General features: G+C 36.8%; 1 long non-coding RNA gene across 1 annotated transcript in view; it reads right to left on the reverse strand.

Moving 5' to 3' along the window:
- LOC106916163 (uncharacterized) overlaps positions 1-27896 on the reverse strand; it is a 76440-nt gene extending 48544 nt beyond the window's left edge. The window contains exon 1 of the long non-coding RNA XR_001417927.2: positions 27699-27896. This is a non-coding gene — a long non-coding RNA (uncharacterized LOC106916163). The remainder of the gene's footprint in view (positions 1-27698) is intronic.
- Between the last annotated feature and the right edge of the window lie 29 nt (positions 27897-27925).

A 27925-nucleotide genomic window follows, 5' to 3' on the forward strand; every position in this document is an offset into this window, starting at 1 on the left:
CAGGTGAATTCATTATTTAATCATTAGAGGGTTCATCTGTGGATGTATTCTGATCCTCGTACAGTCAGACGGGGTCCAGTTGACCCGGTGTGAGCTTTTCACCCGGTGTGCGGTTCTGTCATTTTCTCCTTTCACTCCATGCTGTTTTGTTGTTTTATTTACTTTTAAGCAGTTATAAGGCCCAGTGGGGAATCCTGAAACTGCTGCTGCACAAGTTACTCAACAGGTTGTTGCTAGGTAACCAAATGGAGCGAGAAGTTGATGCCACCAACCTTTCTTAACTGCTGTGAGAGGTTGAGTGGATTAAGTCTTACAAATAATCTATGCATTTATCTTACAAATAAAATACAAATAAAATCTTAAAAATATATTATGATTTTATACCTCCTCAACAATACATTAAGTATGTGATATTTTAGTTAAATTAAATATTTTTTTTTATATATAAAAAACGGATCTGTTGATCATTCTTTTGGGTTCAAGTGAAAACGTACAATATGCTATAAGAACAGGATTTATGTCTCTTCATATTTTTAGTTTTTAGCCAAGTGTAGTGAATTAATTAAAAGAAGATTTAAAGGTAGCGAAATCTGCTTAGTAGAGGTCAATAGGTAGATGTGGTCCTGTTAGTTGTGGCTAACATTTTCCTTTGTAAGAAAATATTTTCACCGTAAAAATTTTGCCTTAATTTAAATAAAAACTATATCAACCACCTGTGTTGGAGGCCTGATTCGTTGTAGAACGGTAGTCAGGGAGTGCACAAAATTCGTCCAGGGGCCACAAATGGCCCTTAGTGCTGCACTCTGGACTCTCCTGGTGTAAATTATTTGTTGTCCCTATACAAGTAAAGAAATTCAATTCAATCATGGTCATGCTCTTCTACTTTGTCCATTAAATGTAAATATCTTTAGGCTCATGTAATGATTGGCAGCTTTGATGCTTAAGTTTATGCAGAACAACCAAATCTGCGATTGGTCTATCTGATAGAATGTTCCTTCTCAGGGTTTTATTATTAACATAACATTAATAAAGCAGCTGTTACATCACATTCCATCTTTAAAAAGATTGAAAACTTGCTTTAAAACTTGCAATGGGGGAAAAAAGTGTTCTCTTAAAGAAATAATCAAAGGGAAGGTCGTGGCAGTGCATTTCAACAGTAAACATTTTATTTTCTTAAAGAGCAATTGGACATTTTGAACAGCCCTGCATTTTAGCTTGTTTTGCCTTCTCGGTTTTAAATAGCTTGTAATCCACAGTTCTTACTCCTGGCAGGAATTTTCACCAGCAGGGGACGCTGTTTGGCCTATTGTAAAATATAAAATTTTACAAGATGGGTAGATGTAAAAGATGATGTCCTGAATAATTCTCTGTCTGTACATCTTCCATTAAACTGACTGTCCAGCACTATATTCCTCTTCTCATCACTCATCTGAATTTTGAAGAGTAGAGGAACAATTCAATCATTTCTGCTCTAACATCCATTTGAATCGTGATGTAATATTGCACCATGTAAATTTTATCAACTGACCTTTTTTCTCTCTCAGCATCTCATTTTAAATGATACGCCAGGTTGGATGGCTTCTTTAAGTCTTACTTTCTGGATAATGCTTTCCGGTTCCTCTCTGACAAAGGCTTATTTTCCTTCTTACTTACGTAGGAATCAGTTTAAGCTTTGAAGTGGATGATTCCACAAACACACAACCAAACTGTTAATGAAGAGCCTCTCTGCGGCACAATGCTTTTGTTTCATGGGCTTGTTTGTTTTGGGTTTTTTTTCTCATTTTTGTGGGTGGGTTGGTGAAATGTCTGCAGGGATATAAAAGATGTGAGGCGTTTTGAAGTTTAATCATTTATTTCTGGGCTGTCAGCTTCCTTTGCCTCCTTCACTGTCCTTCCAGTTCCCTTGTATGTCCCTCCCGTCTCTCCGTCTCTCTCTCCCAGACCACCTCTGTCTTAGGAGGAGAATCTGGCTTGCTGCTCTCAAGTGTCCTGGGCTGCAGCATTTATTTAGTCACTACGTAGATGGGTTTGCTTGTTTTTGTGCATCAATCTACTCTCCGTGGTTTGGGGCTTCAGTCGAATGTGTTTGAGTGCATGCTGTTCCCACTTGCAAGGATTTCTAAAAGCTGTATTTGTGTGTGTGTTTGTGTGTGTGTCCCTCTGCACTTCGACTTCAAAGTCTGTCTTTAAGAAAGCTTTGCTTTCTCATGCAACTTTTGTAGTTTTAATGAGGTTTCACCCTCTCAAAGACTTTGTGGATAACAAGACACCATTTGAGAAAAAAGGAGATTTATATATATTTTTGTTTGTAGTGTTGCTTTGTTGAAATAAAGCACGATATAAAAATCACCACATATCTAATAAACTCCTGTAGCAGGAGCTCCAGAAGGAGCTCCTGCACGTCTGAAGTTTGGAAGGATTAATTTTTCCCTGACGTTGCTTGAATCGGTCACTGCTCCTAAATCAAAAGAACATTTTAAAATATATTTTGGTTGAAAATGAAATATTTTGCTTTTATTGCCACTTTGCCCCTTTCTTCAACTGGACCCTCGGCTATTGAGAACAGATTGCACAACTGCAAACTCCTCAGCAAGAACAGTAGACGCTGGCTGTGGTAAAAGTCACTCGAAGTTGCCAGATGACTTATTGGCTCATTTTCATATTTGGTCATGTGTATCCCGTATACGGGCAATATCTATTGCCCGTATCACATGGGCAATAGAAGAAAGGAATATCAATACCGATTAAAAGTACTCTAAATATGTTTATTGCTACAAATGAACTTTGTGAAATTTTTTATAATTTAAGTATCTTACCTGAACCAAAACAGTGACTGAGGCTGTGTGCATCCAATGCAGGGATGTATTTTAGTGCCACAGTTTTGGTAAAAAAAAAAAAAAAAAAATAGGTAATGTGGAAAATTATACTTACAGTATATTTATATCCTTTGTAATCCTGAGTGGATTGCAAAGTACTTTTAATACCGAATGATTCTAAGGTAAGAATTCTATCTTAGAATTGTTCCATATTTCCATTTCTGAAATATGTTCAAAAAGTAGAAATTGAGCATAGAAATCGAATGATTCTTCTCCATGTTTAGTTGCCATCAGACCTGAGTGATAAAAGATGTTTAAGGTATTTTGGGTTTATAAACTAAAAGTATTTTAAAGTCTACTCTCAGAGCTTCAAGGAGCCAGTCTAAGGACTTTAGAACTAGGGTGAGAATGCAGGACGCATCAACTTCAGCTGACTTCTTAGAAAATCATTGTCACAGTTCAAAGATTCGACCAAAGATAAATGCATGGATGAGTTTCTCAATATAGCGCCACTTTTTTCTGCAAATACAGTTAGAAGATTTTGGAGGTATTGTCAAGTTATTTTTGTACATTTAGAGTACTTGATATTAACCATTCATCTTTGCAAAGTAACATTTAGGTCTAAAATATACCATTCTAACAAATATAATAACTTATCTAAACCAGGGGTGGTCAAGTCCAGTCCTCAAAAACTACCATTCTACAACTTTTAGATGGTTCCCATATCAGGGGGAATCAGGGGGTTCAGCTATTTGATTCAGGTGTGTTGGAGTGGGAATGAATCAGAAATTTGCAGTGTTGTATAAAGTACTGAATTCTCAGAGTCAAGTAAAAGTATAGGTACGTCTCCAAAATATGACTTTGGTAAAAGTCCAAGTCACTGACTGAAATGTTACTTGAGTTAAAGTCTTAAAGTATCTGAAACGTCAGGCATCATTTAGTTAAGAAAATTAGGTGCTTTACCTATACCACAAGGTTAACTTAACCTGCTTTACAACTGAACCAGCTTCTTAGTATCCTCTCCAGGACGGAAAATACAAAGTTTTTGTAAGCCTCAAGTTTTCCCTTCAAGTAAGGTCAGGGCTGAAAATGAGAAAAATAGTCAGTACAGACAATGCAGCCAACATGAAGTAAAAAAGCCGTTACGATTAGTGGCACAACTAGACATTCAGGTGGATGCGAAAACATAGCGAGACTTGCTTTGTGTTTAATGGGAGAAGCCAAACAGGTGTATCCTATTGGTGGTGATGAACAAGCCCAGGCAAGTAGGCTACCAACTTTGTTGCAGTCAATCAGTAAGTGGGGTCAAAACACTAGCGTTTCTCTCTCGCTTTTTTGTAACGAGTAACTAAACCACAACATTGAAAATGTATCGGAGTAAAAGTATGCAATTAAGTTCGGAAATATAGTGAAGTAAAAGTGAAAGTTATCAAAAATTTTCATACTCGAAGAAAGTATGAAGTACTCCAAAATATACTTAAGTAAAGTAGTGAAGTGTTTTTACTTCGTTACAATACAACACTGGAAATTTGAGGGCAGTAGTTTTCAGGGAATGGGCTGATCTAAGCCATTCCATTTTAGCTTTACTGCATGTTTTAGATTGTTGTCTTGTTTGAAAGTTAACCTGTTTATCCTGCTTTTAACGATGTAATTGGTGGAATAATTTCTTCAGGTAGTAATAATAAAGAAGCCAAAATTGCTAGATACACATCTGACCTCTATGCTTTCAGATAACACACTGACAAGTACATTCTTGGAGTTTATGAAAAATTAATTGTGGCAGCAAGTTTGAAAGTGAATAAATATAAAAGTCAGATTATTTATGTCAACTGTAGAACAGAGGTACTTGGGGGTTAGTTTAGAAAATGGACACAATAAATGATTTAAGAGAGCAACTAGGAGAGGATATCTAAGCCAAGAACTGCAAGTAAAGCTCCCTAAAATCCAAGGAAAACCGGCACAGTAGAAAGACAGGGAAGTTTCCCTGATTAGTAAAGGAAAGTTAAAATCAGAGTTTGTAGCTTTATTGGTTGTTGTGCAACAACAGGTATGGCTTGATTATAAATAAACACCAAGAGCAACTACCAATTAAGTTAGTAATTTCAGTCAAAATTAACAACTAAGGGATTAATGTCAAAACAGCTGTCAGTATGGGTCAGTTATTGCTCTATGAATACCTGCCTTTTGAGGTGTGGTGTTACAGAAAGGGTGAAGGAGGGAATTTCTTGTTAACTGATGTTCTCAAACAGCTGTACACATACAACTGTAACTGTATATGTACATATACTGAATAAATACAAAAAACATGTATTTTTTTCACTGAAATTAAATCACACCAAATGAATGTTTTAGGTCGGTTTGCGTTACCAAAGTTGTTTCTATTTGCTAAATACTACAAACTATTCTAGAGAATGTATGTAAACTTATGAATTGAGAAGTTCGCATACATACCAATTGTCCAATATCAGGGACAATTGGTGTCCAAACTGTCCATCTTGGTTTAAAGCTTAAACATTTTTCCACAAGCTTCACACAATAGTTTGCTGTGAGAAGCAAAATATTGTGAACTTTGGCCCATTCCTCCTGACAGAATTGGTGCAACACAGTGAGGTTTGTAGGCAGCCTCACTCCCACACACCTTTCAGCTCAACTAACTTCTCCAAAAGATTGAGATCAGGACTTTGTGATGACCACGCAACATTGACTTTGTCTGTAAACCACCTTATTAGCACTTTGGCTGTATGCTTACGGTTACTGTTCATTTAGAAGAGCAATCTACACCCTTTAACTTTCTGGGTGATGTTAGTCCAATAGCATGATGCTGCCATCCCCATGTTACACTTCCTCCAAAAGTAGCAATGATCACAATGGCTAAACAGTTCCAGTTTCCACTTTCCAGAAGGACTGTACAGACCAATTAACTATTTTCAGAATGTTGCTTACAAAAATACTATGCGTCAATTTATTCCAGTTTAAAGAAAGATAGTACTTGGTGTTTGATGTATTAGATAAAATCTTGGTTCTAACAAAACATGCAGAAAATATTCAAGTGGTTTGAATGACTCGTGGGCACTGTGATTTTATTCTACTTTTTGCTTTAAAGGTGTCATCAACAGGTTTTAGAGGGGCAAAATCCCCTTTAAATTCAAGGTGAATAATGAAGAAAAAAGAGAAGCACACAGACGCTAAAAAGAAGTAATCACAGCTGAGACAAAATCAAGGATGCCATCTGTCAAGTAGAAGTCAGATGGGTCTTAATCCGGCTGGTGGACCTAAGAACAGAGAATGAGATGAGCATGTTTCATAATCTGGAGGGAAAACAGGATTTACTTTCCCGGACATGCAGCTCACACCCTTTTATGCAAATTGATGTTCAAACAAAAAAAAGCAGTTTTGTTTGAGATGTAGTGTAAGAGTACATTTTTTTCAAGCTGCCCAATTGCTGCTGTGAAAGGCACCTGAGGGAAAGTCTGTCCTTCCCCAGCTACCTCTTGTTAATATTAAAGCTGAGTCATTCCAAGTGTGCATGTGCTTGCAAGTACACACAGAGAACATAGACAGAGACAATGATGTGTGCATGTGTGTGCAGATACAGAGAAAGCACATTGGGTTGTCACATGGTTACTTAGGTTTAGAAGGCAGACACCCTCTGGTCAGAGCCAAATAAAGTCTCCTCACCTGTTTGTGGCCTTTGAGGAAGACTGTGTGTGTCACCTCCCCAGGGATACTGCCAAGCTGACTTAAAGCTGCTGGAACAATCAGCCGACTCTACAAGGCCAGGTCAGATAAAATAGCCCCAGAACATCTGACTCCAAAATCAAGGGGCTGTTTTGTTTTTCTATGGAGTCTATGCCGGGTAACTCAAGGCCAAGGAGGATGACTTTAAAGGGTGAGTGTTCTGCTTGAATGAATAGAGCTAGACCCAAGACATGAACCTTAATTCTCAAACTGGTTGGACAGAATGAAATTGTTGGAAGACCTACATTTAACTTCCAAGTGATACACCCGTCTTCACTTGGTTCACCATCCCATATGGCTTTGTATATGGCTTTTGTATGAAAAGGAGGGCTCTTTATATTCAAACTTATTCCCGAACTTAACGCGCAAAGCAAATTTAAGCAAATGTTGAATACACTGGAAAATCACAGAAAGTTCTTCTAAATATCTGGTTCTAGTAAAGTAGCATAGTACCTTTGAAAAGTATGAATATCCCTTTAACATGTTCACATTTTATTGTGATTTTATGTGGTAGATCAAAATTTATACATGTGAAGGAGAAAATTGATAATTTTGTGCAGTATTAAAGTACAATGGTATAGCAGAAACCTCAGCAAATTGTTCACAGCTGGAGAAGTAGAAGAAATATAGAAAAGAAGATGATGAAGTCCTGTGTTTAACAACTGAGCATCAGAGGTTGCAGTGAATGAGGAAATTACTGAACAACCAAACAACCAAAAGAAACTTAAGTCAACTCTTTTTGTAAGAACGATGTACAGAGCAGAGCTGTTACACTAAATATCACCACCTTTTTATTTTCACTGGGTAAAAGTCAGGGTGAGTTTGATACACTGGTTTGATACAATTTGGCCACAGAATTTATTTGTCATGATCTGTGTTTCTGTGTGTTTATTTTTGAGTTCTTCTGTGTTCAGTCCTGTTTTCCCTGTGTAGTCCTGTTCCCTGTGAGTCTCTGTCCTCCCTGTTGATTGCTCCCCAGGTGTGTCGTATCCCCCTGATTACCCTGTGTGTATTTAGCCCCACCTGTTGTCTGTGTTCCTTGTCAGATCCTCGTCATTTGTAACTGTTTCCCTGTGCCGTCAGTCTACGTCTGTTTATGGGTCGTACGCAGTTGAACTGTGAAGTCCTGCATCGACCTAAGCTCGTTTACATGTCTGTTATCCAGTTGCTACCGGTATTAGCTGTGTCCTAACTTTCTGCCGTGCTGCCTGTTCAAGACTGTGAGCTACATTATTAAATTCATCATTCTCATTTTACCTGGGTCTACCTGCGTTTCCTCACCACCTCAACCACATCGTTTATGACATTCATATTACATTTCAAGGTGGATTGTTTTAATTTAATAGTGCAAACTATACTATATGCGTATTGCCATCCATTTTCTATACACCCTTGTCTCTAGTGGGTTCAAGAGGGTTGCTGGTGTCTATCTCCATCTAACGTTCTGGGCGAGAGGCGGGGTTTACCCTGGACAGGTCGCCAGTAATCTGACAGTCATGTTTTTGGACTGTGGCAGGAAGCCAGAGTACCCGGAGAGAACCTACCTTGCACAGGGAGAACATGCAAACTCCATGCAGAAAGATCCCAGACCGGGAATCAAACCCAGAACCTTCTTGATGCAAGGGAACAGTGCTACCAACTGCAGCACTGTGCAGCCCGGTGCAGAACCCAAGTGTGCTAATATTAAGGTCACAAACAGGTGGCCAAATATCTTCTTCTTCTGGCCTAAAGCAGAATTAATTTTACCATCATTTAGGGAGAATTGTTCAGGTTCTGAAGCAGCAAAGCAGTCCTGGTACATCACAGTACCAACACTTTGTTTGACAGGGGGGGTGATCTTATTTTGGCAAATGTAAAGGAGCTCTTTTGGCCTCACCTCTTTTTTTATTCTTGAACTGTGAACATTGATGTTAGCTGACACAATTGAGGCCTGAAGTGCTCTAAAAGTTGTTCTAGGTTCTTTTGTGAAACCCTCGATTAGTTGTGCGTGTGTTCGTAGATTTTTATACATCGGAAATTACAGGAATTTAGAAAGAAATTAATTTAATCTTGATTTTTTTGGGGGGGATTCTTTTATTTTTTGAGATCTTGAAGAATATTTTGTCAAATTCTGATTTTACAATCAAAATTTGTGATTTGAAAATATTTTAGTTAATCTTTGATATTAAAACTCATTTTCTGAAATAACCCCACTCAGTAGTTTTGACTTCTTCTTCTTCAAAAAAAAAAAAAAAAAATCAGTTTATTTGAACAAGAGATGTCAGTTTAATGATCACATCAGTTGTATCTGTTAATGAAGCTCAATCAGTCACAGGTGAGTTGAATTCAACACACCGTTTCTCTTTTTGACATTGCATACACAATGTAATTTAGAATGTTGAATTGATGCTTTTAAGCAGATACACATTACTTTAAATGCATGTGAGTTTTAAAACTCATACCTATGACAAAGTCACAAATTTGTGTCTACAAGCACAAGTAAAAAAAGAAGTTGGCTTGTTCTGATGTCTGTGTCACTATTCTGTTGTAAGCATTCATTGTTCATTTTAAACATCCCTACCGGTCATGCTCTGCTGATGAAATGGGCTGTTGCAGCATGAGAAAAGAGGATCAAGAAAATAAGCCACTGCCCTGGATGTGCGCTGGTGTGTCATCTGATGTTTGATCTTTCTGAGAGAGCAAGTTTGAGATCTTTCCCTCTAGGGGCATTTTCAATATTTCATGACTATGCAATCCATCTTTTGACACTGAAATATGTCTTGAATTAAACATAAGCGGATGCATACTACAAAACATTTTTAGTGCAAATACTGGGCAAGCATCTTTAGGTTCGCCTTGTAATTTAAGGAATAAATGACCACAGATTTTATTGAATGTAATGAAGCATAGATTCTCTTGATGCATCTCATGCACTTCAAAGACATTCTCTCTGCTCTTGCAACCTTGGAACCCCCCGTAACATTTACACTCTTTATTAGGCATTTGCAACAGTTCAACTAGCTGATCCAGGCATGACAAAGCAATAAAAAGTGGTTTGTGTATACAAAACTAAATGTGGGGGAAAAAGCCTAAGGGCTTTTATTTTCCTGCAAAAGCACCATCAAACACAGTGTTGATGTTGGCCAGTCTTTTAAGTGCCCACACTGTAGTGGTTTAATAATGAGCTGACACGAGACTTTAAGTGTCAGCATTTGAAAATCATAATGGAGATAACTGGCACCGATACAGAACATCAGTACTTTATGATTAAGTCATTTCTTGGAAAAGCTGGGAAAGTTCAACCTTCTCAGTGGAATATAAACTGTTTCTAGGTGAAGACATTGCCCATGATTTTTGGTGGGGAGATAACAGAAACATCTTAATTTAGTAAAAGCCACATTTTACTCATTTTAAAATCAAGATCATTCAAGGATAGAAGTTATGAATAAATTATTTGGTGCAGAACATCAAGAACCACCTCCAGAAAGTGGAAGGGCTGTCTTGTTATAGATCTCTTATGAATTCATTTTGTGATCAAAAATTCTACATTATATATTAACAAAATTATATAAGGTATAATTGAGCAGGGAGAATGCAGCAACATGGTTTCCATAAAAAGTTTGGGATTAAGCAGTGCATTAATTTATTTCTAGAAAGCAAATTGGACAGATACACAAATGAGCTAACTTTGATATTCACCATTGTATATGTTATAGAAATGTAAATGTTATACAGTAATCCTCACGGGGGGATGTAACTAGAATCACGCTGTAAGAAGTGGTCCAGGAACCATCCTGATGCCAGAACAACAACAACTTCAATGCAAAAGACAGGCATGGTTTCTTCAAGCTCCACCTTAGTGATGGAGTTAGGCTGAGAAACGATACAATAAAATATAACAGCTCTTTAGTTTGAGGAAGCAACCGACAGGAACCACAGTGTTAGACTTGGAGGTGACCCAGTTGTTGCTCACTGGGCTGCCAACTGCTACAGTGCAATCTGAAGACTAAGGCAACTGGACCTCCTTGTCTGCTGTCAACTGCACTATGAAATAAAAATATTTGTTGATTCATCTTGGTACTCTGATTGTATTGAGTCAACTTAATGTGTCAAGCACAGTGCACTCCAAAATTAATTGACTCTGTATGCTCTGTTGACATAACTTGGTTTATTGAAGACTAGAAATTAATTGAGCTAACTTTAAAAGATGTTGGTAATGTCAAGTTTTTTGAATAGCATATTTCAGCAACACAGTAGTTCAAAGTGCTTCATGTCATAAAAACCTTATAAAACAAGTAATAAATAGCATATGACACTAATCACCCAGTAGCAACCTTCACTGTTTAGGGTAAAAAAAAATAGAGACTATTAAAACTGTAATACAGTGTAATGTTTCTAAAGAAAGATCCCTATCTTTTTAAAATTGATTATGACAAATAAAACTATCAAAGTGATAGGTGAGAAGACCTCAGTTTTCTGGTAGTATTTTGGCTAATGTCAATTTTACCCTTACAACTTATGAAATAATACAAAAAACTCAAAGGTTGCTTGAGGCTAAATGAACTATGAGGTTCAACACAATTTTAAATTTATTGTTATGAAAGAACAATGAGCTTCACTCACAACTATATATTCTGAACATTTGTCATGATGCAAAGGACTAAAAGGACATGTTCATCAAGGGTTTGGAGATTTTAATGATCCTCTAAGGGGTTTATTTTCCACTTTGTCTTTCTCTTTCTTCTCCTTCTCAGCCTTTCACTCCCTCCAAGGAGAAATCCCAGAAACTTAGATAAGGATTGCTTCACTGAGAATACATGACCTCATTTCCTCATGTCACAGTGAGCTAATGGCTTTGGACACTACAAGTGAAGATCTAAAGTATTTAAAAATATTCTTATTTTAGGCCCATGTCTTTTAGACCAATATAGGTGGGAGTCGACAGGATTCAGACAAGAAGCAAGCACTTTAAAGTTGGACCACTTCACCCTTATTTGAGCTGAAAAGCTAAAATCAGACTGTAGAAGGTCAATGTTTTAACTTTTTACTGATTGTGCCGGGATTTGTCTTATGTTTTGGGCTGCGAGGTTACGACAGGCACATATAGCTGTGAATTTGTGACCAACACAACAGAGGAAAGTCAGAGGAACTTACTGGAGCAACTGCAACAACTCAACTTAACCTCCAGGTGAAATATCAGAAGGCGATTTTTGGTCAATAGTTTTTTTAAGTTAACCATCAATTCATCTCTAGAAACTGGAATGTTATTGAACATTCAAATTCTCCTACTAGGCTTTCTATAACTTTTTGCTGCTCATTTTATTTGTTCAATACTCATTTCTCATGTCATTCCACCTTATTGCTCATAATTTAAGTTATTGACTTGTTTCTTTAGATTTTTTTTATTTATAGATTACTTGAGTGGTTACCATCATAAAATGGGAAAATACATAAACATTTCCGTGTTAGAAATATTTTAGCTGATATGTGCAATACTTTTATGAACCTTAACCTTTTTCTTTATAATATATAAAGAAAAATGTTAAGAGGAAAGAGATTGTTGAAATAACACAACCAGATGCTTCCATATACTTATGTCATTTTAAATCATCCTATGTACAGGGCAACTGACATCACAGGGGTCTTTTGATGCCTCTGTCTGTCCATCACAGAGTCATCACTATTTGCAAGTCAACCTAGTTTCCATGAACAAAGCTGACATTTTACAGCACGCCACTTAGACACTGCTCCCACAGCTGTTTATGCTTTCACAGAGGGGATGTCATTTGTTGAAAGTTTTCAGATAGCACCAATCCCATGGGAAGCTTTTTTCAAACTGACATTTTGAACACATGCAGTCTTTCTAAACTTTTTTTCATAAAGACCCACAAATAGATCTCTGCCTGTCTTTAGTTAACATCTTACAGCATTCCCCAGAAAACACCCCGCCCCCTTCCTGTTGCATATCATTTATCCAGCATCCCTCTCATTCCTGTAGAACCTTTCCCTGTTACAGTAAGTGAGATTTAAATTTAAAATGCACTGGACTGAATTATGTACTGAATGATTCATGTATTTTTCTTTCAGCACTCAATTCTTGGTATCCTTTTGAGCATTTATGTTCAACATAATAGTGTCAAAAACCAGAAATAAGAGCAAAAATAATAGAAATGTTTTTTTGTTGTCATTTTCTCTGTAGGCTGACCATGTTTTTGTTTTGAGCACAAACAAGCTTTTCCACATCTACTGACACTGGTTATGTTTTTTTTGTGATCACTACAAAACAAATGTGATACTGAACACAACAGGAGGGAGATGGTCATTTGGCTTTCTTCATCAGTTTTTTCACTAACTTGTTGCCTTTGGTATCTCTTGGAATAGTAATTACGTTGCTTCTACTTTTTGCATTTCTAAATGCTTTACATGTTTCCCTGAGTGATTGATGGTGATCATGTACCTCTTTGCAATTATAGTACATTTTTAATTCATAAATTAATTTCCTCTTATTTTGAATGTTTAACTTGCAGTGAGTTCAGCTTTATTCACATCAGAGAACCCTAGCCCTTTTTTTTTTAAGAACCTAAAACATTTATTTTTCTATATGTTGAAGGATACTATTTTCAATCCACAGCCTTTTCCATCCTGGCAAAATATGTAAAAGTAAAACTGTAAAGTAAAAACATCATGTCACAAAAGGCATCATGTCACAGTAGGCGCCTGATTATACGCCACCGGCTATCAGTCTGTATTATGCAAGAAAACATTAATGAGAGGTAAATAAAATTTATTTCTGTTCCAATTAAACAGAATATTATCAATAATACCATTCATGGCATACCACAGGCATAAACCAACTGGTATTTTAAGTACATCAAAATACCACAGAAATGTTGAACCTAATAGGTTTCAACAGGTAAACTCGATTATACTTTTGTTTTGTTTTATGATGATAGAAATTGTATTTCAAAAACTTTGGTAAACATTTATTTTTGTATTACTATTTATATTGAATAATGGGAAATACAATATTTGTTAGAATTTTGTGTTTTAAAATGATACTTCCATTTTTAAATGTGACTAGTGAATTTTGAATGTTGTCAAAAAATGCATATACATGTGTGTATGTATGTGTAAAAGTTACAGTGAATCATTCTAGATATGGTGTAGTTTTGTAAAGATGTACAGATGGGAACCATGACAGTGGTGGACATGGAAATACATGACAGATGCAACTAATTATGTTAAACGTGCTTAGAATGACGAGGGGATATGGGCAGGTGCATAATTAGTCAGTAATAGGTATGAAATAAGTTTCCAGTCAAACAGAAGTGAAGCCTGGCACAAGTCCTTCATAATTCCACTCAAAATTAGGGAATCCTGGATTAAGTAGGAAGATGATGAAAAGGAGATGATTATCATATGCATTTTAAATACAATGACAAAGCAGCAAATCATCACATACATACCACAATCCTTGGTATAAATTCTGCCCTCTAATCCTACCAAATGTAAACATGTTTTGTAAAAGCCCTCACTGCACCACCTGAGGCCTCCATTAAGGTCCAAGTAGTAGCGTCCACTAAAGCACTGGGATCTCCCTAAGATTGATTTTGGCAGACGTGAGACCAGTTAGAGACCTCCCCACTTTTTGCTTCTGGTCCAAACCCAATCGTCTTTTCTGGGGAAGAGGCTAGGGACCCCTGCACTACACAAAAGCAATATTGTCTGATAAATTGCCTTTCCTGGCACAATCATACACCAGAGTGTTCCCTGTGGTCTTTGGGAGCACCGTTTCAGAACTGCAGCATTGTTGGAGGGTAAAAGTGAGGTAGTCTGCTTTGCAATACAACTCTAAAAGGATGACCTCATGTGCTTGGCAGCAAATAAACACTTCAGAAAAAATAAAAACAATGATTCAATATATTATACTGTGATTACTGTTATGCAAGTTATTGGTTTATATATTTAAGTTGTTTGGTAAAGAACACTGAAAAAAAATAGAATAGAAAGTCAAAACTGTATATTCTATATTTATATTGACATACGCTATAAAACATCACTGTCTAACATTAAATCCCATCCTGTTTAATGGGACAAAGTTCTTTTATTTGTCAAATATATATACCGTATTTTCCGCACTATAAGGCGCACCGGATTATAAGTCGCACCTTCAATGAATGGCCTATTTTAGGACTTTTTTCATATATTAGGTGCACCGCATTATAAGGCGCATAGAATAGACGCTTCATACTCTATTATTACACATCCACATTTATAAAGAAATGGTCCCCGAGTACTTTATATAGTAGGCTGGCCCAGTCGTTGTTTCACTCACGGTGTTGGTGTTGCGATATTGTGCCCAACTGCTTTCTGGGTAACACAGACCAACCGACACGCTGCCGCCGCAGTTTCTGTCTCTATTCCCCTGCCCCTCCGCCCCTGGCTTTAAATGTATTATCAAACTTTATTAACAAACCAGCGTTCTGACAACTATCCCAGCATGCATCGCGCACTTCTTCTTCTACGGGGGAAAAAGAAGTTGGCGGCTGCTTACCGTAGTGGACCAACTACGTAAGCAGCCTACTGCATGTCTGTATAAACATGACGTCTTTCATTTCGATCTGAGTTAATTAGCGTAGCATTTCTGCCGGATTTTCACAAAATATCAGCCACGACAATGGACAGGGGAACCAACAAATTCATGTCATATATTTTGGACAACATCAAGGTGTTTGAGCCACGGGATGCCTCCAACATTGTGCGAGTCACAGCTAAAAGCTACCAACAGATGAGGAAAACAGCAGATCCTCACACCCTCAGCATAAATATAGCTGTGGACAAGACTATTACTATATGGACTATTGTTCTTGCAAGGCTGGGTAAGTCGGCATTCATGGTTTTGATGGTCCACAATGTACATTAGCATGTGTTTGCAACTGTAGCTTGTGTTTGTGAGACGGTCATGCACGTGGTAGCTGCGCTGTGACGTAAAATGGGCATTAGCCAATGAAACGTCACAATGAAAGTTGTGAAAGTTGTGAAAATATCCTCAATGAAAGTTGAGGATATTTCATTCATTCAGATCTAGGATGTGTTATTTGAGTGTTCCCTTTATTTTTTTGAGCAATGTACATAAAACACAGTGAATTCAGATCCAAGTACTTCAGTGGTACAGTGTCAAATAGGTCAACTTACGCAACATGCATGTCTAATAAAAGACGACCACAAAGCAAAGTTTTCCATTCTGTTTTAATCTTCCTTTAAAGATTAAAACAGAATCTTTAAAGGATTCTGTTTAAAGATTCCTTTAAACAGGAATCTGTTTAAAGGAACAGATTCCTGTTCCTTTAATATTTTATTTAAGCAAAAATAAACCTAGGCTTTGCTTACACAAATTAATATTTGCATGTATAGTCTATGGTTTATATCCTTCATGGAGTTAAGCTTTTAGAAAGCAGAGGCAGTAGTGGGTAGAGAGTGACGGTCCCCTGAGATCTTACCCCTGTGGTAAGATCCGTTGCTAGACCTGTTGTGGCTCAATATTGGTCTATATATAAGGCGCACTGTCAGCTTTTGAGGAAATTGAAGGTTTTTAGGTGCCCCTTACAGTGCGGAAAATACGGTGTGTGTATATATATATATATATATATATATATATATATATATATATATATATATATATATATATATATATCATTTTACTTTTTAATATTAAAAGTAAAACTGTAAACATTTCTGATATGCTTCCACACGCTTCTCACAATAGTTTGATTAAAATTTTCACCCATTCCTTCATATGGAGCTACTGTAACAGGTTTGCTCACCGACCTTTTCAGCTCTGGAGAGCCATTGGGCACAACGACAAGTGAAAATAGGGTCAGGAAAAGGAAAATGATCTTGTTTTTCCATGTAGTGCTTTTATGAACTACTTTCACATGATTGGCCCCAATGTAAAACGATCAGTCGATTAATATGTTCTCTTCACAGTCGCTGTTAAATGTGTTTTCAATATTATCAAACAGATGCAGAGAATACTCAGTTTCTTAAAGTTCCAATTTGTGGCTAAAGTGCTCTTTGCCCTCAGGGTGGTTGGATGAAGCTCTGGAAATGCAACGCATTCCCGGAGCTTGCTCTGAATGTGCAAAACTAGCCGACAATCAGACCTTGGGGAATAATGAAAGCTTTTTCCAAGGCATTGGCCTATGCACTGTTTTAGTTGAAGCACTGCAAAGGGATGTGACTAAGAGGAGAATGTCTGCCAAAACTGTTGGGCGCACTTTAATTATGGAGAGGGATTGTACAACCCGCCTGACTGGTCTGACATTATTCAAAAGTAATTAGTTGCTTGTTATTTTAATTATGGATGAAAGGACACAAGAACAGAGTTAATCCAGAAATGGCATGGCTGCATTGCTAGACAAAGACAGTAAAAAAGAATGTAGTGGGGATTTTATTCATTCATAATTTAATCACAAGATGGAAAGCAACATTCCTTTACTCCCAAAGTCCGACTTCAAGTTTTCATTTAAATGAAAATCATTTCAATCTAAAGTTGACCAATTCAAATTAAATTTCCTAACATTTTTTAAAATCATTCATCTAAAAATCAGCCTGTGGAAATATTTCCATTTATTTAATGGTGTGTGTGTATGGCAATAATCAACCCTGAAACATTTTTAAGGATTAGAGTTCAGAATGTTTTTGTTTCTCTTGCTTAGAACAGCTACAAAACATATTTATTTTAAAAATAAAATTTGTAAGACACTTAATCCAGCTAAGAAAATCTGGATCTTCAAAACATGAATGTACAGGAAACACAGTGAATTCAGATCCAAGTACTTCAGTGGTACAGTGTCAAATAGGTCAACTTACGCAACATGCATGTCTAATAAAAGACGACCACAAAGCAAAGTTTTCCATTCTGTTTTAATCTTCCTTTAAAGATTAAAACAGAATCTTTAAAGGATTCTGTTTAAAGATTCCTTTAAACAGGAATCTGTTTAAAGGAACAGATTCCTGTTCCTTTAATATTTTATTTAAGCAAAATAAACCTAGGCTTTGCTTACACAAATTAATATTTGCATGTATAGTCTATGGTTTATATCCTTCATGGAGTTAAGCTTTTAGAAAGCAGAGGCAGTAGTGGGTAAAGAGTGACAGTCCCCTGAGGATCCTCACCACATTTCAGCAGAGAGCTCTGACTACAGATTAGACTCTATTGCTCTTCTTTTCCATTGACAGAGGAATCTTGGCCTTCTTCGTGCCCACAACTTGTCTCCTTCAATACTTCCTTTTTCTATTTTTTAGCCTTTGCTTGTCCATGCATTCATCCGTTTGTCTGGGCTAACTTTTCCATGTAATGGTTTTCTGCTGCAATATATTTTGTCTACAATATGCAGGAACTTGCATCAATTTGAAGCATCATTCTTTTGTGACTTGTTGCTTGAATTAACAATGATTTCCATAATTGATATGCAGAGAGACTCCTCCCTTGATGCCAGTCTTGGAAAACTCAGTGTCTCAGGTGCCATGTTTTTCCAGGTTGTACTAACCATACACAAGAGACATTGTGTGCTTGTCCTATTTTCTGGCAGCTTGCAAAAGTTTATTACAGTTGCCCTCACTCACCTTACCTTCACCCCCTTTTCAATTTTGTCTCTCAGTACAATTTCCGACTGCAAAAAATAAATCCCCTTCATTCTCGTACACTTATTTCTAACACATCCAATGACAAAAATTAGGACAAACTCGTTTTTTCACATTTTGCTGTTTAAGAACTTCTGAAAAGTTTGGAGTTAAAATAGAAGCTTCCCCTGAGCATTGCTGTAAGCTTATTGTCAAAACAATGCTGATAGTTGAACCCACTTTCCTTTTTTAGTAACTGTATGTTGAATTGGTGAAAACAAAAAAGGGCATGAAGGCCGAGAGGAAGAATGGTTAAAAATTAAAATACCAGCAGCTAATGATTAAGATATTTTTTACAATAGAAGATTATTGAAGAAGATTTTTTACAATATTTATATATCAAACTAGTTTAAAGTACAAGTTGTGAATTTAAATCAAATTAAATGGTTCAGGAATAAATGTTTTATAGATACTAAAGTCAAATTATGATTAAAAAATGGAATGAAACTTGGTCACATAAAAAGCTGTAGAAAAGGGAAGTTGTTGTATACCACAGTAAGTGCAAAGTTTCTGTACAATGTACTGAGTATGTCTGAGCTGAGGTTTTTTTTCTCTTTGGTTTAAGGTTTTTAAACAATAGTTTTAAAATCAGCAACAAAAAAGATCCTGTCATTCTATTTCTGAGTTGTGATTTTGTTTTCTAAACTTTCAAAACTATTCAAAAGACAGAACATGCAAGCTGCTAAGGTTCTGTGCTGTGAAGAGTAACATCCCCCCTCTCAAGTCCAAGCTGTCAGTCTGCAGAGTGTGATGACCAAAGGAGCTGAAATTCCTAACTTTTCCCCATGCTGAAAGAGAAAAAAAAGGCAGCACCAGAGCAAGGGCATGTCCTGTATGTCTGAGAGCCAGGCGGTCTTACCAAAGCAGCCTCATCCCAATTGGGTTGCAAGGTTATTCTTTGTGGGAGGTCTGCATGTCTGCCCAACTGCCAGGTCATTCTTCCTCTCTGCATGTTTGGCCTTGACATTCACACAGTGCACATCCCCTGCAAGGTCACCCACTAAAGAGATCTCACTGATCTGTTCGTCTGTGTGCTTGACCTTTAGATTGCCTCTTAAAATCTTATGGCTGCTGGGTCTGTTCCTTGAGATGTTCCAAATTGTAATGTTCTGTAGTTTAGTAATAGAATTTTATTGAACAAGATTAATAGAAACAAAACTATGTGACACTGTTGTCTCCATATCATATTCAGCTATCTGATGTACAAACGATCACTGAACGTCTTCATCTTCCTCTCCATCTAGCTCAATAGTCAGGGATGCATTTAATCATTTTTTTTTCTATTTTACAGTGTGCTGACTAGTGTTTGATCCCTCAAAGGTAAAGATTAATTACATTCCAAGTCCTCTTTTAGTTGTTTGTGCTCCTGTTGTCTTAGAGTATTAATTTAAAACATTGCAAAACTCCACAGAAAATGAATTGTTGACGCCTAAAATAAGCACATCTGTTTATTTACATAGCACAAATTTACAACACAGCACATTTCATTCAAATACTGAAAGATTCAAAGTCAATTACATACAATCCAAACTGATCCTATCAAATCAAACAATCCAATCAAGTTCAGTTTATTGTAAAAATTGGTTGAAACGCTTTCCAAGGAAAGCCAGCAGATTAAATCAAGTCACTGACTTTTAGCATTCACTCCTCCTGGACAGGAATGCAGACATAGTAGATTGTTGCATGTATTGTGTAATTAACTTTGCCGTAATCCCTCATACCGAGGATGCATGTTGCAACAGCAGAGAGAAAAACTCCTTTGAAACTAAGAAACTTCCAGCTGAACCGAGCTCAGCGTGAGCCTCCATCTGACTGGAAGTTTGAGAAGACAGAACATACACACAGAAAAGAACAAAAAACAATACAAACAACACAGAAGCACTGATCTACGTGTACATTTTATATTAAAGTGAAATGTTAATGGAAGTAGCAACACCTTTAATGGTGTGTAGCTGGAGTTTTTCAGTAATAACCACTAGGCTTATGAGCTAACTAAACTTTTTTCTTAGCTGAATTCAGTAAATCCAGCACAGAAAAACAGCCAAATGAGAAAAGGGAGGGAAATCATCATCCCCAAGTCTTCCTAATTTGAAAACCTTTTTAACCTTTTTTACTTTAACTTCATTAAGTGGGAAGACAACTCCCAAGTGATCAAACTACCAAGATTTTATAACTGCTACACAAAATACATTTGAACCAGATTAAGAGTTAAGATAGAAATTAACCTTTTTAAAGTACTTCGGGTTTTTAAGTTCAGCAAGTCATGTGTTTTGCCTTTACTTGAACTGCTGGTGAAGTTTGGGTGGAATTTTTTCTCTTTGCACCTTTTTAAGTAACTTGACTCCTTTGTATGTTTTTCCTCTAATTCTCAAACACATGTAGGCAGCAGTTGACTTCAGTAAAAATAGTAGCTACTCCTCAAAATAACATAAAAAAAGTTAACTTGCATACAATGCCTAATGAAACTATTTCATAATGTTTGTACAGTTCTCACACCTTTACTTACTATGTTTTGATTTTGTGCAACTGGACAACTCAAGGGAGTACATTATTCCTAAGTGGAAGAACAGATTATTTTTCACAAATAAAATCTAATAAAGGTGCTGCACATATGCATTCTGTTTGCTGACTCATTGATATAAAATGCTGTGCAGTCAATCACCTTAAGAATTCCCAGTAATTACTCTTTTTTTTGACTACATAGATTTTAAGATATCATTTCACCTTGTCCAACAATTTTTCAACATGTTTTCCAATTTTTCACCATCTTTACTGAACTTATGATCATCATCACAACAGGAGACCATTGAAAATCCAGGTGTTTGCATGAGTCCATGAGATTATAGTGTACAACAGAGCAAGGGAAAGTGTTCTCCACTGAACAGCATGCAGTTTGGTCTTCAAACATTTTTCGATTTAATCTGAATAACAAAGGAGTCAGAGCTGTTCTGCTGATTCAGCAGTTATACAATCAGGCAGAGACTGCCATTTATTCCTCCAGGGGCTTCTGCAAATGTTGAAGAGTTACCAGGCAGCTGTGATACTTATGCCTCAAAACACAAAGAGTTCTGGTCACTGTTTGACCCACATTGCCCTCAGTGGAAGTAGAAGTCTTTCTACAGGACCACCTGCCATTGAGGAGGATATTCTCAGAAATCGAAACCTTCTGTAAAGTCAGACAAGCCCCATTAGGGCAGATCAAGCTCCCTGGGAAGCAGAGATCTTTTGTCACACTTCTAAAAGGTTGTCCCACAATAAAGGAGTGGATTTAATGGCTATCCCACAGCCTGGGAAAATACTAAATTGGGTGTTATAAAGCAATTCTGACAAGGGCACAAGAGCCTGTTTGAGTGTCAGCAAAAAGATGACAACTAGAAAAAGATTTTTAAAAAATCCTTTTTGGGCAACCTGCAGGCAACATAAGCTGACAGGCCATATTATAAACCACATTGTGACCAGCAACTTTACTGTTGATTGGATTTATTTTCTTATTTTAGCTATTCAAGGCATAAATCTTATATTTCAAGTCCAAGTCAAGTCTGAAAACTTTAAAGGAGGGCTTATGCATTATACAACAATCAAGTACCATCATTTGTTATGATCATGTTTATCAAAATCAACGTTAAGAAATGTAATTTTGCGCCATATCTGATGACCTGAGCTGTGGAAGGATCAACCTTTTCCGACTCTCCTACTCCACTACATCAACACAATACTACCATGTCTATTGAACAGCAAGTAGCTCTGAAAATTGTACAAGCTCCTGTAAAAAGTCAAAGTTTTTAAAACTTAAAATAATTGAGAAAAACTACAAAAACATTTTTTGATCTGGTGGTATAAGAACACAACTCAAACTTAAAATTGTATAATCACCTTTTAATTCAATTTCAGTATTCAGTGACAATCAGCATTCCACATCTTGAAATTGTAATATTTGCCCACTTTGCTTTACAGAAGTATTTCAATCCAACAGACAACAGTGGCAGTTATTTAGGTAATCCTCTAAATGTGACAATAACATGTTACCTCAAAATTAATATTAAGAATAACCGCAACCACAAAGAATGTTTTCCTTTTTTGTTCCTCCCCTTGTGATTTGCTGTCAATCTGTTCAGGGTTACCCTGCTTCACACCTCATCATGGTCTGGATAGGCTCCAGCCAACTCCCTGAACAATAAAAAGGTCCTATGGTAAGCAAATGAATGAATGCAAAAGAAAAGAGAAACTCATTTGGCCTCAAAACTACCTGAGGGAGTTTAAGTAGATGTGACGAAAGACAAATGCGTTGCGGGGAAGATTAAAATGTGGTCTCTCTCTCAGTATGCACCTGCGGGACCAGAGCTCGTCATTACCACAAACTCTCAGAAGGAACAGAAGACAAGACAAAGAGATAAAAGGGAAAGCAGTGTAACACTTCAATGACTTTTACATCATTTCGACTTGCTCTGGGGAAAGCAGGAAGCCTTTAGTAAAGAAGCAATGCAGCGGCAAAAAGTCTTCATATTCACTGAACATTTCTGTATGAAATAACACTGTTAAGAGTAATTAGCACACCTTGCAATGTTAATTTGGTTTGTTTTAACTAATTTTTATGCAGTTTGAGTGTGTATTCAGGGTAGCTGACAGTCTTTTTCATAATGACCTCAAATGGACTACTAGGTAGGTAACAAAGACACACAAACGCAGATCTTACAAAATTATTTGAAATGTGCAAATGAAGGACAGGGATTGGACCAGGAAGTCCACAGAGGACAGAAGTAAATGAGTTAGGCAGCTGATTTGCAGGATGGAGAAGATGACGAATTAATTTCTGTTATCTGGTCACGTCAAGAGAGTCCAAAGGATAGTAAATAGCTTGGCAGAGTATGTGGTTGGAAGGGAGTGGTGGCATCTGGAAATAACTGTGTTTCTCTCAGGTAGACTTGAGGTAGAGAGTGGACAGACGGGAGGCTGAAGGTTTTCACTGGTGAGCGGCCGGAGGACCAGTCAAGAGACAGCGGGAGACGGATCGGCAAGCTGCAAACTTGGCAGCACAGTGAGGTAAAAAGTGCATCATTAGATTATCCTGAAAGGCCTCTGCTTTAACCAATAGGGCAAGAACAGAGTTTGTTCTTTGAAGTTTTAATTGTGTTGTATTTTGTAGCATTTATTTTTGATTGCTATTTTCTTTGTTTTGTACCAAAGTGTAAAATAAAGTGTAGTTCAATTGATAAAGTTTATTAAAACTGTTTTTTTGGTATTTTGTTGCACCTATCAGAGCTGTATTTACCCTGGTGTGGTGTAAACTACAGCACACGACTAAGAATGTTGAACAGGCTGTAGAACAATATTAGATTACTTTGGACCTTTCTCTAACACACTTAGCTATGGACAGGTCAGTAGGGGGGAACCACCCCTTGCACTCCCCAAAAGAAAAGAAAAAGAGTAAAGTCCCTTACAAGTTTCTGTCTCTCCAGAAGCAGATTTCATGTTCTTCTGTTGTAGGTGTTCTAAAGCAAGTCATCACTTGTGATTTATTTGGTGATTTTAAGCCCATAAGTGTGCCTAGTATTTCCCTGCCCCCATTTGAGATAGTTCTGTGTTGCACAGGCAGCTCTGACCATATTCTTTCCTATCTCATATGTCAGAATATCACCGGAAAGGTGATTTTGGCCGATACCATTTTTTTGTCTGAAATGTTACTCAATATAGCAAGAAAGTTGTTGAGTTGACAACAGTGGGGTATCTACTGTTAATTGTAAATGTGCAGACATAACTTGGCGGGGCGGTCTGTCAATCAAACCTTTCTCGTCGGAGAACAAGGCAAAGGTTGATTCTTAGACCTTTGCCAAGCTAGATAAGATCGGTGGGTAAGATCAACTGACCATATAAAGATCGGCCGATCACTGATTGCCCAAAATTAAGGAATTCGGCACCAATAAGTCGGCTGGCCAATAAATCGGTGCAGCCCTACTTTTTACATTTAATAGGAACATATGGTGGCTTCCTGGTAGACTGCCCTAGCCCCCTTATCACTGGGCACTGTGGGCTTTCTGAGGGAAACCTTGTAGAATCAAAGCATTTGCACAACTTTGTGGTGTGTAATTGTCTCTGTGACTGTGACATTAATGCAATATGATTATTGTATCAAAATGACCAAAAGACAAAATTTGTAACTTTTTTGTATGGCCTACATGAAAACTTTGCTTTTTATAATGATGGGGTAAATCTAGGAAAACTCATCAAATTTCAATTTGAAAAAACTATTTAGTTTTTTTTTGTTTACTTATTATTATTGTTTTTAAACCATCTTGGGTCATTATGACCTGAGGGCAACAGGAAGGTTGAAACAAGAGTCATAGTTACACAATTTTCCCGTCTAGCTGTTGCATAAAGCGTCTCATTTTCCCACTCACTGGGTGCAGCTGAGCTTCAGTAAGCAGGTGCTGAAGAGCACAAATGGGGACAAATAACCCAACATAAAACAAGTAGATTAAAAAAAATGCCTTTAAGGTAACCTAAAATGCTCTGGCTGGTTTGTCACATGCAAATAGAATGTTCTTCACAGATCTAAAGTGATAAATTGTAATCTCATTCAGACAGACAGGTTACTGGTTTCAAAGTATAAAAAAGTCACAGTTTCAAAAAGACTGTTGTTGCACAGTGTCAAGTTAAAACAGCAAACGGTACACTTGTGAGTGCATTTGCTATCTCTACCCAACTGGCACACACATCAGAGAGAATCAAGCACACCCATCCCTTTCACTCAGGCCCATCTGAAGTCTATAAGGTAACTTGGCACACCTGTGCTCACAATGATCTCTGCAGACAAAGAGCCTCAGCTTCAAGCTTCCACAAAGACACCACTGGTAGGAATGGGACATTATGCACAGTTTATATCATTTAATCTGCATTCAGAAGACCAAATGTGTTTGGAATGTAGTTTGTTTGTTCATTTACTGTTAACTTAAAAGTAGATTAACATTACATGGAAAACTAGTTAATTAGTTAATTGTAATCTGTAATTGATTTTGTTTCATTTGTTTGTAGGTTTTCAACCTGGTTTGTGACTACTCTGACTACTTATGCGAAGTCATGGTGGTCTTACACTGTCAATTGAAATAATCTAAAGACAAAAAGAAAAGATAAATAACTTTATTTATTTAAAAAAGTTATTTGTCAGATGTCGCTGAGATGAGTGGTTCCTGCATTTCTTTGAGGGAAGCAAGCTTTTTCAAGTTTGGGCAGAAGCTGAGGTGGTTTAAAGAGAGCAAAAAACTTGACACAGTATAATCTGATTTGTCTTGGTTATTAAAGCAGTAGAAACAGTTATTCTACTAGATGTAAACCTCATCAGTATAGGTTAATTATTCTGCATGCCAAAAATCCTAAGTATGAACACACACACTACAGTGGAATGAAATTTCAGCATCACACCCGTGATCTAAGAACAGCTTCCAAATACACACTACAGAACTTATGGTTAAAGTTAAACGTCGATCCTAATTGTTCCTTTAGAATAAGCAGTTGCATTGCAACAGCTCATGACAAAGGGTGAAGATCAGTTTGCAATTCAGCAAACTTAAGTAAATTGCCTCGACATCAAAGCATGCTAAAGAAAATGCAAAATACCACGCATCTGTAATAACACCTTGATAACATAATATTTTTACTTAAGGTTATCACATCGTCATAATTTCCTATGGGCCCATGCTTAATCTTATTAGAAAATGTGGAATAAATTAAGAAAAGGATCACAAAACACAAGCAATAAAAACAAGTATTACCAACTTGCAGGTGTATGAGGTTTTGGATGAGTTGAAACAGTTAAGCAGATGAGCAAGTGTGCTCAATCAACCCTTCAGTGCATTTTGGTATTCATAATTTTCACTCTCTCATAATATGGGCTGTATTATTCATTTTGCTTGTTTCAGGCAACACAAATATGAGCTCTAGATTAAAGCTTATTCATTGTGCATGACAAAACACGCTGTAACAGCTGGCTCGTTCAATTTTCATCAAACTTTTCTGCATTCAGCTGCCTCCTATTTACTTTATTCCCATGCCTACTAAAGCTATATTTTACCATAACTCAGATGTGTTTTGCTAAGTAGGTAAAGAACTGTAGTAGTAGTTTATGATAAAAAAAAAGTAGTGTTTTTTTTAGGCATATTTTGGCTTTTTCTGTTTACACGGCATTTCACATCAAAGCAAAAAGCAAATAGGCAAATTCCTGCACTAATGTTATTCAATTAAACACAGTTATGCTTGACATAATATTTTCAAAGCAGGGTGAGGCTTGTTGATATCTGCCATTTTCATAATTCAGTTATCAGGTGCAAAAGCTGCCTGTGAGATACAGAAAAAAAAATTGCTTAAACAATAATGCATCACCTTTAACGCCTTTGTTTTTTCCCACATGGGTCGTTTGTATCAAAGTGAAACTTATGCTGTTTGATAATGTGGGTGCCGAGGGTACAGTGGAACAAAAATATCAGGAAGCAAATCGAACCAAATCTGATTAAACTCACATTAGCATCTAGAGAAATCTCATCAATCAAAGCTGCCTTCCTGAGCCAACTTCAAAAGGCCACCTAGCGCCAAAGGACTGTGTGGGTTTTTTAAGGTGGCGTAAAAAATTAAATATAAAAATCCTTCTTAAACCAATGACCTTTCCTTACTACCTACAATTTAGCCTTTGATTTGACAGCTATTTGAATTAAATGACTGTTCTTATCCCAACATTAGCTTTGACATATTATTCCTCCTAGTTTCAATATAATGCCGGTAAAATGAAAGGGGAATTAAAAATATATGTTGACCTTGGTAGTGTTGCAGTATAAGTAGGAGAAGAAGACAAAGTTAAAATTTTGTACAAAACAAAATTGTAACTTGTCAAAAAAAATAATTTGACTTAATTGACCTTCTTGATTCATTGCTATGGAATACAAGAATTAATCAAGAGATTAGATTAGAATGTAGTACACTGGACGAGGCTCTGGAAAAGTCATTTTACAGATCATTGTACTACCAGTTTACAGGATATGCAACTTGGTATTTACATTGCATTTATACTTTTCTCTCAATCTTCTGAATAGATACTTTGTTTAAGCCACTAAGAATTTAGTTTAGATAAATGTAAGTCAAATACACTTGGAAAACAAAACACTTGAGCTAATTTTAAACAAGACCCTGATGCAGAATTTAAGTTTAAACAGCACTTTAAGTATGGGGGACAAAAAATGCAAATACAATTAATTTGCATCACATTTGAAAAAAAAAAGATTTTCATAGTGCTGTCCTTTCAGTTATGGTGATTTGAACCACAATTTCACGCCATACCAATCGTCAATATTTCAGTTAAAACATTCAACCACTAAATAAACCATTTCAGGCCTGAATCAATACTTGGTGCATTGGAGCTAAAAACAAACAGCTTGTTTCCTTGCAGAGCAAATAAAATAAACAAACACACATTCATTGGTTTGGTTTTGTACTCACAAGTCCTTCAGAGTTCGAGATTGGAACTGGAAAGGTAGATGTGGAAATTCCTTTAAAATGGCGCTGAGCAAGGTAAGTAGGGAAGTGACGTCAACTTGAACGTTGAGATCCTTCATGGCAGCAACCTCACAAATAGGAATCCAAACAGTCGAATGGGGAACCTCTGTTGGTCCAGCAGCCCCGAAGGGAAGTTGATGGCCCACTGTACACATTAACAGGTCTTAGTA

The sequence above is a fragment of the Poecilia mexicana genome, unplaced genomic scaffold, assembly GCF_051168715.1.
Source record: "Poecilia mexicana isolate PSO_F unplaced genomic scaffold, ASM5116871v1 scaffold_14, whole genome shotgun sequence".
Lineage (NCBI taxonomy): Eukaryota > Metazoa > Chordata > Actinopteri > Cyprinodontiformes > Poeciliidae > Poecilia > Poecilia mexicana.